Raw genomic sequence first — 13,188 nt, 5'->3', positions numbered from 1 at the left:
TGCAGGCGCGCGGCGGGCGGCTCAGCGCCAGACACAATAGCGGGGCGTCCCTCAGCGCCGCCCGGCCCGGCCCGGCCCGGCCCCGCTCCCGGCGCTGACGGGCTCCGGACGCCTTCCGTGCCCTGCGGCCAGCCCCCGAACCGTGCAGGAGCCTCACGGCTGTCACTGAGCCCCAAGAGCCGCAGCGCAGTCGCCGGGAACAGTTGCTCCATCGATCTGTCAGGCTGGGATTGGCGTCTCCAGATATATCCCTGTGTATCCCTACGATCCCCGCGTAACGTGTTTGATTTTAGTCCTCCACGCTCCAGTCACCAAAAGCTGCCGCCACTCAGTAAACCTTTACTTCTATGCTAGCAATTTATTATTTCAATATTAATTATTTCAGTGTTAATAAATAAAATGCAACATCGGGGTTTCTGTGAGGCAAAGGGAATTTTGGGATGGGTGCTCCAGCTGCTTCGTGGGGCACAGCTGGAAAATGAAACGCCCCTGCCTTTATAAGGCGGGGAGCTAAATGGGAAAGGATTTGGTATTAATGAGTTGTCCTGAAATTAATGGCTGCAAGACTTTGGGAATAGAAAGCCCTGAAAATCCAGGTCACTGTATTTGCACATGGACATTGAAAATTTTGGTTATAATACACAATTTAAGACTGTATTTGTACCGTTATTTTTTAAAGTGTTGGGTTTTTTTCCTTTGATCTCTTTATTCGTGGACCCATGCAATCAATGACATTGAAAAAAAGGAAAAAGCCCAGTTCCTTGAACAACTGGGCCAACGTGATGCTTCCCATCTCCAGAAGGGAGATGTCTCATGGCCCTTCCTCACCAAATCCTCGCCCTTGTTTCCATCCTGGTTCTTGCTCCCCAGGAATTAATTCAAGCTGATAATCCAGCAAGAAACTGGTTACTCGACGGGCAGATTTCCCCCCTCCATTCCATCTGTAAATATTGCTCCTTATGCTTCTGCTTTCCATGTATCTCTGCATTTTCTGGAACAGCTCAATGCTTTGTCATTTTGTATTTAGATATTTGCTTTACAAATCACTTCATTTTGCATAACAGGTTATGGAACATGTAATAAATCATCCATCCTAATTATTTCAGTTGAATAAATGAGGTATAAAACAAAATCTTCAATTACTGAAAGTCCTTTTCACTGTTCAACAAAAAGATTTTGGTAATACCACGGTATTTTCTTAATTCCATTGTATTTACAAGATTTAATTTCTATGGATTTACTTCTCCAAGCCCCATACATGGGGGTTGAGATGACCTTTTTTCCTCAAGCAAAATGCAGTTTTTCTGTCAACAGTTTCACAGTTTTTCTGTGAAGCACTTGAGGTTTTTTGACCACAAAATACAATGGTTTAAAATAATATGGAATTGTCTCATCCATTCCTATTCAATTCTCCTTTTTCCTCACATTGTCATTGCAATTGTCCGTAAGTTCTGGGCACAGCTTAGGCAAATTTTTCACCCAAGCTCTGACAGAGTTTGTACTCAAAACCTTCTGAGGTGTTTATTCTTCATGGAGAAGTGAAACATGAGGTAGCAAATGTTCCTGGTCTCAGAAATAAAGGAAGTTAAAAGGCTGCTCTTGAGAGCAGTTATTGCATGAGATCACAGTCAATCTCAGCTCCTGAAATATTTCTTACTACTCGATGTGCTCATCATTTCAGGCAGGTCTTGCTGTGAGTTATTGATCTACCCCTTTCCCACCATTCCTGTAGAAACGGTGACCACAAATTCCTCATCCTTCCGTGCCACAGTACTGATCACCAGCGCCTGGCAGAGGAAAACCCTGCAGAATTCCCAGTAAGGACTGAGACCTTTGCTTGGAGGAGGTGTTGCTGAGCTGTGGGTAAACTCCATCCTGGCAGCTTCCAGCATGATGAGCTTGTAATCAGCATGTGGGTCTCAGCATTTCCATTTCTCAGAGATAAGTGTCCCCACATTTCGTGTTTGGGAGCTTTGTAAAATGAAGGGCATCTCTGGAGCTGCTGGGTTTGGAGTCACGTTTGTTCAGTCCCCAGGGAAAGGCCTGAGAGGAGAGAAAGTCCCTCCAGCAGAAGCACTTCCACAAATGTGAACCTTTAGAACACAGAACTGCTCAAGATGAGGGAAGTCACATTCCCAGCCCTTCCCATTCCAGATTTCTTCCCTTTTGCCCTCTTTGCTCCCCTTTGCTCGGGGACTTTTGACCAAGCCAAACCTTGCCTCTCCCTGTGGGGAAAATCCTACGGGGAAGTAGTACCAGTCCTCTACCCCCTTGTCCTATATCCAAGCTGAAAAGAAAAAAGGAAAAAGTACAGCTTTTTTCCCCTCACCCAATGCCCTAAAAACTATTTCTAAGCAAAAGCAATATGCCAGGTTGTGGGAAATAGATTGTTGAAGAATTCTCAAAACCTGACAGAAAACTCACACAGTCTTATACACGTGTATGCAAACACTAAGATTGTGTGCTAAGACAGCCATAGAATAGAGATGACATTGTTAAGAGAGAAATTAAACTGAAACGAAGTTTCAACAAGTTTCAAAATGTAGCCTTACAAAAAGACTCGGTATTTTAGAGAATTAGAACTGTGAAAGATGCATTGTAGCAAGACCGTGTAGAGAACAAATAGAGGTGATTAGTGTTAGAAGTAATGGCAACATTGTGTGGCAAAAACGAAAAAGCTGGAAAACATTTATAAAGTATTGTAACCAAAAAATAGGTTAGCTTCTGACAGAATAGGGTTTTTACATCTCTTTTGTCTCACTATTCATCGAGACTGGTAATGGAATAAAATCTTTCAAATGCCTCTCAGTTGCCCCGTCTCTGTAAAAACTAAGAAAACCAGCACCAGGTTAGCTCCTTGTGAGCCCCAAAGATGAGCTGTGTCTCCCTGCAGCTCTGCCAGGCTCTGACCATTCCTAAAGGTAATCAAAGCTCGCAGAGATGTGCTCCTGACATCCCAAACCTGGCATCGCATCCGTATATCCTTCCATCTTCTGGTTCCCCACTTGTCCAAAGCTCACCAGCTTTCCCACCCTGCTGATCTGTTCCCAACTTCCCCAAACCAGGAACTCTGGCCCACTCAGCGCTCCCTCCTTAATCACCACATCTACTCCCTGGTCATACTCAGAATTATCCTGAGCTATATAATTAAATTAACATAATTAATAACCTCCAATTTTTCTATGCTGGGTTGTTTTGGTTTTTTTTGGTTTTGTTTTTTTTTTTTTGGTTTTTTTTTGGTTGTTTTTGTTTCTTTCTTTGTTTTTTGTTTTGGTTTTGGTTTTGTTTTAAACAGGCTCTATAAGACTAAAATGAAATTTCCTTCCTGCATGTTATCACAGGTCTATTCATCAAGTAGTTCCCTGCCTGAGCTCATGGAATGTTATGGGATTTCAGCATCGCCAGTGTTCTGTTGGGTTCTAGAGATAACCACAGCCTAAATTGAAAAGCAGATCCCATTCCACCTCTGGAGCACAGAAAATGGAAAGGACCAACCTCAGTTTCCAGTTCCCGGATTTGTTACACAGGGATTATGGTTGTTAGGTTTTGAGGGGGGCCCAGTCTGCACATTTCAAAAGCTGGGGCTCCTCCTGCTTATCAGGCTGTTTTAGAAAGGTATCGCTTTGTTTTTATTTAGGTTTCCTTTTTCCACAGGAATTTTCTCAAAGGAAAGAAATTCCTATTCTATCTAAGCCCACAGGCTGACTAACTTTCATAATAAAATGAGACCCAGACAAAATAAACTTCTCTGAATAAGGATTGAAAGCTCAGTGTATGCTTTTTGTCTGAATAAGATTAAAATACAAGGTTTTTATCAGAAATGTTAAACACTGGTATTTTGGGAGACAAGTCAATAAAAAATTCAGAAGGTATTTGAGTTCAAAGAAGATTAAATGAAGTCTAATGGTATGATTAGTCAAAACTAACATAATTCCAATCCAATGCAGCGAAAAATTGATTAAATGCTACTAAATGATAGATTTCCCTACACAGGCATGGATGGGAAATCCTTACAAAAGGTATTTGTTTGGTTCTTCTTCCCTTCCATGAAGCGATTGTTTACTGAAGCCTCCAGCTGCAGAACCAGGCTGGGACACTCCTTTGCTCCACTTTAAATTCATGCAAAGCAGATCAAGCCTCAGTTTATGGACAAAGCCCTGGCACAGGAAGGGAGGATGCTGGTCACACATGCCAAGGGAGCTCCGAAAAGCAGCCCAAAACTGCCCAGGGCTTTATATTTGCCTGACTTAGCTAATTTGGATGGGCCCAGCTTACCACACTCTCCAGGATGTTTATGCCTGTCCTCCCTCTAATTTACTCTTTCAGTCATCTTTTTGTATTTGTAAATTAGATCAAGTAATTCTATCTTTATTTCCTTACTTCTAAGGAAAATATTGTGACAAATGCTACAGCCCCAACCAAAGCATCCTCTTAAATAACAATCTTCTGTTCAATTTGGGTTTTTGTTTTTTTTTTCATCCACTTTAGTGTATCACAGCCATTTAAAGGAGAGTATCATGAGGCTGTAAGTCAAATTTAGGCTGATCATAGTCTGACTGTCTTAGATCTTTAATTCTGGAGGATATCTACAGAGGTTGTCATCCCAAACTTGTAATCACCTCAGAAACTATTACTTGTTTTTCACTTTTTTTTTTCCTCAAAGAGATGTGCTGTGTAACTATGGAGTAAAAAAAAGGCTCTTACTGAAAGGATATTCAACCCAGTGCTGAAATATATCATGAAAATCAATAATTGAAAGGCAAAGATGTTGCCAAGGGCCAGGTTTTACTGTAGATGGAATGGGTAACATGGGGCTCATGATGTGTCTAATACCAGTTTTTTACCTTTATTTCTATGGATACAATAATTTTATCTTTATTTCTATGGTTCTTTCTATGAATGGAGGAGTCCAAATAGTTCTTGACAAATGAGCAGATCCAATGTCTGCCCTCTTACCCACCCCCCCGGGAAATTTGTGTCTGAGCCCTTCATCTCTTCAGCTGATTTGGTCATGCACAGTCATTAGAAAAGCAATGGGTTTTGCTAAATATATTCGTAATTTATTCATGCTCACAAGACCTGAAAATTGCCAATCAAACCTTACACTCTCCAAGGCGCACCTCAGGATTTTCCTGCACATCACGTACATAAGAAAGGTAAAGGAGGAGTGAAACTGGAAGTAACTGAAGGTGAAGGATGACTGGCTATTTTAGGGAACCCATAGTGCTGATATAGGACAAATTCCTCTCTTGATACCTCCGTTCCTTTTGACAGGGGATGACTGGAAATTATTCTTTATGTAGACTGGCTTTGCACCCACTTTACTGTGATTTTCATTTGGGTCATGATTTCTTAGGCTGCTTCTGAGTTGTGGGAAAGAGTAGCAGAAACCTTAGGAGATCTTCCTCTGATTTTTCTCTGCTTCTCCTCTGTCCATCTCTGGAAGGAAATGAAATAGCCTGGTGCAGTTTTGTTGTGGCAAATTCATATTGCCTGTTACCTCCTTTTTTCCCCAGTCACTTGGGATGTTCAATGAATAAAGGTAGAGCATCTCTAATTTAATTTAGGAAGACCCAAGTACACAGCTTAATTTGCAGGTGGCCACATCAACTTGTTGCTTTCATTTTATTTCTCAGTTGAAAAACTCTTAGTAAGTACTTTAAAATAGCAAAGTTTCTCCCAGAAACAGCTGAGGCAAGGGATGCCTCTCTGCAGTCTGAGTCCTGTGCTTATTTGTAGTGACCTGCTTAGCTCAGGCTGTATTATATAATTTACAGTTCTCAGCCCAATATCTCTTTGCCAGGTCAGAAAGGGACAGGAAATACTTAAAACCTCTTCTGCAAAATCTCCTTGGTGTGGAGAATAAAAGTGTTCTTAGCGAGCATGGCTGAAAGAGCTGGAAGTAAACACCCCTTAACAAGGGGCAGGTACAGGCTGTACCTTCCAGTTCCACTGCACCATCTTTGTAATGTAACCACGGAGCAAAAGAGAAGAAAATCCCAGGATGTTTTACCATTTTCTTCCCATCATATTTAAGCCCAAATCTCCTGTCTTTCAGAGGTTCTGAGGATTTCTTCTGTAAGTCAGGTGCATTTTAAGGTTGATAATACATTGACTGTATGTGAGTATTTTTCTGCCTGTCTGAGAGTTGGTAGAGCCTACCCATCAGCCTGTTTAGGAGATGAAGTGACAACAGAGATGTCATTTCCCCACAGTGAACAGAATTACATCTCACAATAAACACTGGCACGAGGAATGCAGAAAGCCTTTACCCCTGCAGGATAAAAGACTTCCAGCCCAGAGGAGAGCAAGGAAGGGCTAGCAATTCTCACACTCCAGTACTGGAGTACTGGAGGCTCAGCTGGGCTATTTTGAGGAAGACTGATCCCAGACCCAATGCTAAAGAATTAATGATTGCTTTAGACAAATGTTTCCAAATCTGTTGGTGTGACAGCTGCCTTTCCACATGTGCTGGCTCCAGGAGTGCCCACTGGCACTGCTGCCCTTCTCCTTCCTGTGTGCTCAGCTCTCTCAGAGAAACAAATTTGTGTGTTCCTCAGGGCCATATCCATCCCAAGGAAGCTGAACTAAAGAATTCTTCCAGAAAACGTCCACCTAAGAATTGCAAATGCTTCAGCATGAAGAAAGCCCCAAACAGACCAAAAAAAAAGGCCAAACAAAGCACAACCCCCCAAGCCATAAAAATAATGTGAGGGGATCACCTACATAAATTCAGATTTATTCCTAATTTTTTACCTGTGCTTCAATTTTTTTTTTTTTACTTGAAGGCCAACTTCTTCAAGTCCAACCTCTTCAAGTCCAGCTGGGCTATTCCCCAGCACCCCAGTGATGAATGGATCTTAAATGTGTTTCAGGAGCTCTAGAATTATTCACCAGCTATCTGCAAACACACACAGGGTAAGACCCTGCTGAAACAGAGGAAATGAGAAATTTGGGAACAGCTCTCCCTGAAGAAGCTGGAGCACACCTTGCTGAGGAGCAATGAAAGATTTAAAGTTAAAAAAAAAACCCAAACAAAACAACGTGTAATTTTTATTCACTGGCATTAGTAACTAAAACATTGCAGTAATAACACGTTACACTCTGAGAATTGCAATGGCAGAACAATTATCTAATTGGAAAGTAAAATTAATGACACCATATTTTAATGACTTAATAAGCGAGAAATTGTCATCAGGCTGGGAAATGCATGAAAAATTAGCAGGGAGTGCAATTTGCTGGCTAGCAGAAAGTTTTCCTGGCAAACAGGAAGACTGGGAGCTGCTTTGCATCAGCTGCTCACAGAGCCATCACTGAGCTTTGTTTTATTCTCCACATCTGTTTGAGGACAAGAGGGCTTGGTGGCCCTGAAGAGCTGAAAAATGTGGGATTTGGAATAAATATTGGGGATGCAATCCTCACAGACCCAGGATTTTTTGTGAAGGATTGTTACAGGAGTGATTTCCCAATCTACTTGGAAAGCAGCCTGATGATGATGAAGGAAGAAGCTGCGAGGAGGAAGGCAGGCAAACAAGAAGGCACAGTCTTCAAATAAGCAGATAGCAGACAAAAATAAAAGCAAACATTCAAATAACATGCGTCTGTGAAGCAAGGTGTTTGTTTTTGCTGGACAGGTTGCAATTAAACTGTGAAAAGTTATGTAAATAGTGCTCCATGCAAATATTCCCGTGGACACGGGCCTGTGATCTATTAATTATTCCAAGCCAACACCAAGATTTTGTCATTGCTGTCTGTGGCATGTTCCTTGCTTTAATCTGTCCTTTGGTCTGAGAGCTGCCAGATTTCCATAACTGGGTCACCCAGTTCTTTCTCAACTTTGTTTTCTGCTGTGAAATGAAAAATTAGCATTTTTCTGTGACATACATTCGAAGCTTCAGTGAAGAACTTGAGTGGCCACTCTGGAAATCAGGAATCCTGAAATAGGTGGGAAAATAGGCAGGGAAATATTCATAGTTGTGGGTGGAAAGAATTTTCAGTGGGCAATCACACAGTTTCGATAAAAATTGTTGATTAGTCAAAAAGGTAAATGTTATTTTGATGCACAGGAGTGATGTTAAACTCTCTCTTCACTTTGCATAGTGAAAAACCACTCCAGTGCCTAAGAATAAATTGTAATAAAATCTTATTATAATTACAACAATAATTATAACCTTAATTTAAAAATCTTTTTATCTCTGAGAGGCATGAGTCACAGCGAGTGATTTATTGATTAAAATTGAGAAGGTGATGGAAGGTGCCATTAGCAGCAGTTGCTCTTTAACCACTAGAGAGCGTTCAAGAACTGCTTTAAAGCTCCATTTTCAGCTCATTCCTTGAGCTCCAGGATTTATCTGAGGGACACCACGGGACAGTCACGGTGGTTTGAAGGACGTACAGGGAGATGTCTCAGTTCTGGCTTCTGCTGGTGATGAAGAGTGTGACGAAGGAAAGGAGGCAATCCTCGATTATTTGGCGTTTTTCCGTGATTATTCCCACCCAGTGTATCCATCCCTAATGTGCCAACTGCGCGTCAGAGATGGCTGTTAGGAAAAAATAATCTTGGAAGTGTTAGACAAAGGTGTAGTTTTTGTTTCAGTTTTCTTGGGAGAAGGTCTGGATTGCATATTCCAAGGATGAGTAAGCAGTGCCATTTTATTAACTCAGTGCTGAAAAAAATTTTAATTATTTGTAAAATTCATCATCCTATGAAGAGTTTTGGCTAAAACCAGAGCAAGATGCCCAGAGAAGCTGTGGTTGCCCCATCCCTGGAAGTGTCCAAGACCAGGCTGGACAGGGCTTGGAGGCTGGAACAGTGGGAGATGTCCCTGCCCAGGGCAGGAGGCTGGAACAAGATGTTCTTGAAGATCCCTTCAAGCCAAACCATTCTGTAACCCTAAGATCGCTACTGGGACCTCCACAGGGAATTAAAAAATCAAAGTGCTGTGACTGCTGCACTTTGTCCTTCCTCTTTGGAGTGCAGTTTCCAGAGGGGTTTGTACCCTTATAATCCGTGGAGTCAGGGTGAGAAGTGAACACAACAGTCATTCTTACAAGTAAAAAACCACAGGATTTCTGCTGGAGTCTTGTTAATAATGATGTTGAGGAACCCAAAGCAAATTTTCCCTTGAGGAATTCTCACTCCTGCACTGCTCTCCTGTCTTTTCCCCACTAGAAGGCAGAAGCGAGGTTTCATGAGAACATTTACCAAAAAAATAAATTGTCCAGCAGGAAGTTTTACAGCAAACTGATTGCTGCTGGTTTTCTATGGTTTCATCACCTTCTCACTTCCCATTTGCCAGTGTGCCAGGGCCTCCCCAATCCCGACCTGACACCCAGGCTGTGTGCAGCACCTGTGGTATCCATCAGTGGCTCTGTGGTGAGCTCTGCCTCCTCCGGCCTCACAGGGCATGCATGGAAGGATGTATTATCCTGCTGAAAATTCAGGGGGAATGTTAAAAGGAGGATTGTAATTAATTGAGTTGGAATTTGGCCAAGGCAGAGACTTTAATATGTCTTCTTCCCTGGCTCTTTTTTTTTTTTTTTTTTTTTTTTCCCTGCAGCCACAGGAGTTGTATAACACCCTTGTCTATAGCTTTGACAAATTCCTGGCAGTCCTATTCCCGGCAGGAGGGTCCAGCCATGGGGCTGGGGAATCCATTCAGCCCTGTGTGGGTGCAGGAGTGTCTTTGCTGTTCCCTCACCCAGGTCCCTTAAAGATAAAATTGATGTGTACAGACTGTACTTGGTGAGAGCCTATAGTGTGTTAGTGCTCCCTTTCAGCTCATTGATGCTTTCATGTTTTAAGCTCCTTGGCTAAGCAAATCTTTGTACTTCTTTCCTCCTTTTCCTCAGCAGCAATTAAACACCCCAGGCATATTTATACAAAAATCCCTGTTCTTTCCAAGGCAGAAACACTTTCTCTGTCTTCCCAACAGATTTTAAACCTCAAGATGACTGCAGCAATTTTGCCAGTTAGCAGAGAGAACCAACATTACCTCATTTCTCTGGCAGTTCTGCAATGCCATTTGCATAATGTGAAGTTTAGATCTTCCCCTGTCACATGGTCCCACTCATTTACCACCCTAATGTCCATTGGAAGTGCTCGATGGAAGTGCTGGAACATTCCTAGTTCCTTGTTTCATATCAGCCTTGGATTGAACCAGTTGCTTAATTTTTCCCAATTTCTGCAACACTGCAGGAGTTCTCAACATTTGTCCTCCCAATGTGCTTGTCTGAATTGCTGTATCGTTTTTGCTGTGTTCTCTAATGACTCCCTCCAAATAAAATGCCTTTATAGCATCAAGGAAAATAACAAGCACTTTTAAACACCATTCTTCCTTATTCCCCCCCCCCCCCCCATAAACTGTAAAAATCTGCATATCTCATTGATGCAACTTCATCCTGATCTGAAGCCACGCTGCTTTTCTCTCACCACTCCCTCTAAAATTGGCTCTGATCTGCTGGCTATGATTTTTGCAGAGTTTTTTTTCCCTCTGTACTGACAATAAACTTTCACCTCCATAATTATTTTGATCAGCAGAGCCACCTTTTGCCAGGATTGAGGCAAGGACTGCCTTCAGCCAGGCACCTGCGAGCCTCTCACTCCCACAAGTGTTTGTAGTGGGGTTATTTTTGTACGTGTTCCGCAGGCTTTCTCGTTTTTAACAGATTCACTGCTCTGGTGCCCCTGTGATCCTGGCTAAATATGGGTTCAGCACTGCCTCACAACCTGATGAGTCTGTTCTTGCGAAGTGTTGCGGAGTCTTTCATACACAAAAATGCGCTGGGTCTGATCCTGCATGTTTAACGTGCAACCATGGAGTCACCGGATCATGGAGTCACAGAAGGATTTGGGTTCAAAGGGACCTTAAAAATCTTCTTATTCCATCCCTGCCATGGGCAGGGACACCTCCCACTATCCCAGGTTGCTCCAAGTCCCATCCAGCCTGGCCTTGAACATTTCCAGGGATCCACAGCTTCTCTGGGTAACCTGTGCCAGGATCTCACCACCCTCATAGGGAAGAATTTCTGCCCAATATCCAGTCTAAACCCACCCATTGGCATTGTCAAATGCCTTACATGGGCAAGAAAAAAAAATTAACACTATTTTTTAATTGATAGGTAGATATATTAGGTATTTAAAACCCGTTTAAAAGTCCTTCTGTTTATTGTTCCTATAAGCAGGGTTGATGACAAAAGCAGATGCACTCCCTTACTCCTGTGACAGCAAACCATGAGGCTTCTTTGTGTTCCAGCTACATTTTGGACTTTATTAAATATGGCATCATATTCCTTGGCTTTTCTCTCCACTGTGTCCCTTCACATACTCCCATTTTTATTTTCCCCTTGTCTTCCCCACCCATATTTTCCTTTTTAGAACTCCCCCTAATGTATTATGTCCATGTGGGTGCCTTGGGGGTGGGCTCTGAGCCCCTGCAGCTCCCACGGCGCTGAGGTGGATGTGATCAGCACTTGCTGAGCAAGGATTTGGGTTTCCCAGAGCTCAGGACATTTTGTACACTTCCCTTTCCTCCTGTCAGTGTGAAATATATGTGACACATAACGTGATGTGCGATAGGAGAGTGTACGACAAAACAGAGATGCCCTCAGAGGTGCCTTCAGGTTTTAAAGAAAAATTAAAAAAAAAAAAAAAAAAAGGAGCAGGAAATAAAGTAAGCAGCGCTGAAAATGTTGGTTTTCGTTCTTTCCAGGGGCTGTGTCTCGGTTGGTGCCGTTGCTATCGCTCCGCAGGGTGTTTTACACGCCCCCGTGGAGGGCGCCGGTGCCTCTGGGCACGCCGATAAGCGCGGCCCAGGGGCGGTGGGCTCGCCCTGACCGCAGCGCCTGTCCCCTTCCTCTGCGCGGGGCCGGGGCACGACGGAGAGCCGTGCCCCATTATCACCGCCCTGCAGAGGGGCACCGGCAGCATCTTCGTCCCCTGCCTTCCCAGCCCGGCGTTAAGTGCCTTTATCAGCTCCCTCAGGGGCGCGGGGAGCGGCCGCCCGGGACGCGATTCTGCTGGGGCTGGGCCAGCAGAATTGCTCGTTTCTAGGGATTTCTGTCCTACATCTTCAGGAGACCGGGTTCCCTTCCAGCAGTTTCCTTCAGCAGTCAGGGCTGTGCCCAGAAATACCTTTTCATCCTCCCACCATCCCTCTTCAAAAGCTTTTTACCCTCTGAGGAAGGACCTCGAGGGAATACCATACACAGGGCTGATTTCCTCCCAGCTTTCCCCAGCTGGGATCCAGTGGGAGCAACAACCATCCATCCTCTGGGAGCTCCCGCCCCCCCAGGTGCCCACAGCCTTCAGGGGGGCCAGTTTGGATGGCTGGTGGGCAAGCAGCCATCCCATCTTCCCAGTGACATGGCCCAGTCCCTCTGTGCTAATCCATATTTTACATTGCTTAGATATCCCACCACGGAAATTCTCTGAAATATCAGTTTTGAATGCAGAAACTGATGTTCTGCTTATTGGTGTGCTGCTGACCTGGAACCACTCAGGCACAGAAACATCCAAGAGATTTTACACAGTCCTATGGAGTTCCACACAAATTTTTGCACATTTTTTAGAGTTTTTTAGGACTAGGTTTTCATCTGCAGAGGTTTTAGGCCAGCAGCTGTGTTTTTGTGGTGTGGGTGGTATGATAGGTGAACACACCCGAGAGCTGAAGCCTCTGCAGACTGCTGTGCTGGTATATCATAAAATCATGGATGATTATAGATGTATGAAGGAACTCAGAGAACAAGGGAGGAGTTGGATCGTGGTCCAGGTGACAAATTTCACCCGAGTCCCTTCCCTGCTGTGTCACAGACCACAGGGAGGAGATCTGTTTTACTGGATGCGTGTACATGTTATCAGCCTGCCTTGGAAAACCTTTTATTTTATTCTCAGTTTTATCTCCCAGTAATCTTTCAAGTATTTCTACAATTGAGCAGATGTTTAATACCCAGGGACAAGTCTAGAATTGAAGGAAAGATATTTTCCAAGTAATTTGGGGGAACCTGACAAGAATCCCTTAGTGCTGGCTGCTAACTGTGTTTTCTTCCTCTTTTGATAGATCTGGTTGTGTCAAGGAGAGTCTCCGTGGACTTGGTCTAACAAAGGCATGATGGATCTGACCCTTTGTAATCTTTGCCAATAAAGCTGGAAAAATGTTATTTTTTTTCCTCTGTTGCTATCCTGCCAAA

General features: G+C 43.4%; 2 long non-coding RNA genes across 2 annotated transcripts; one reads left to right on the top strand and one right to left on the bottom strand.

Annotated features, from left to right (window-relative positions):
- The first annotated feature begins 39 nt into the window (after positions 1-39).
- On the top strand, positions 40-3,759 carry LOC137476165 (uncharacterized). The gene is made up of 2 exons (XR_011000279.1): positions 40-1,912; positions 3,342-3,759. It is a non-coding gene; the product is annotated as an uncharacterized lncRNA (long non-coding RNA).
- LOC137476166 (uncharacterized) lies at positions 3,275-12,933 on the bottom strand. Its single transcript, XR_011000280.1, has 2 exons — positions 12,488-12,933; positions 3,275-5,437 (listed from the first exon to the last, which is right to left on the bottom strand). It is a non-coding gene; the product is annotated as an uncharacterized lncRNA (long non-coding RNA).
- Positions 12,934-13,188: the final 255 nt, after the last annotated feature.

The sequence above is a fragment of the Anomalospiza imberbis genome, chromosome 6 (genome assembly GCF_031753505.1).
Source record: "Anomalospiza imberbis isolate Cuckoo-Finch-1a 21T00152 chromosome 6, ASM3175350v1, whole genome shotgun sequence".
NCBI lineage: Eukaryota > Metazoa > Chordata > Aves > Passeriformes > Viduidae > Anomalospiza > Anomalospiza imberbis.
The sequence above is the reverse complement of the archived record's forward strand: the minus strand, read 5'-3'. Positions and strand labels throughout refer to the sequence as shown.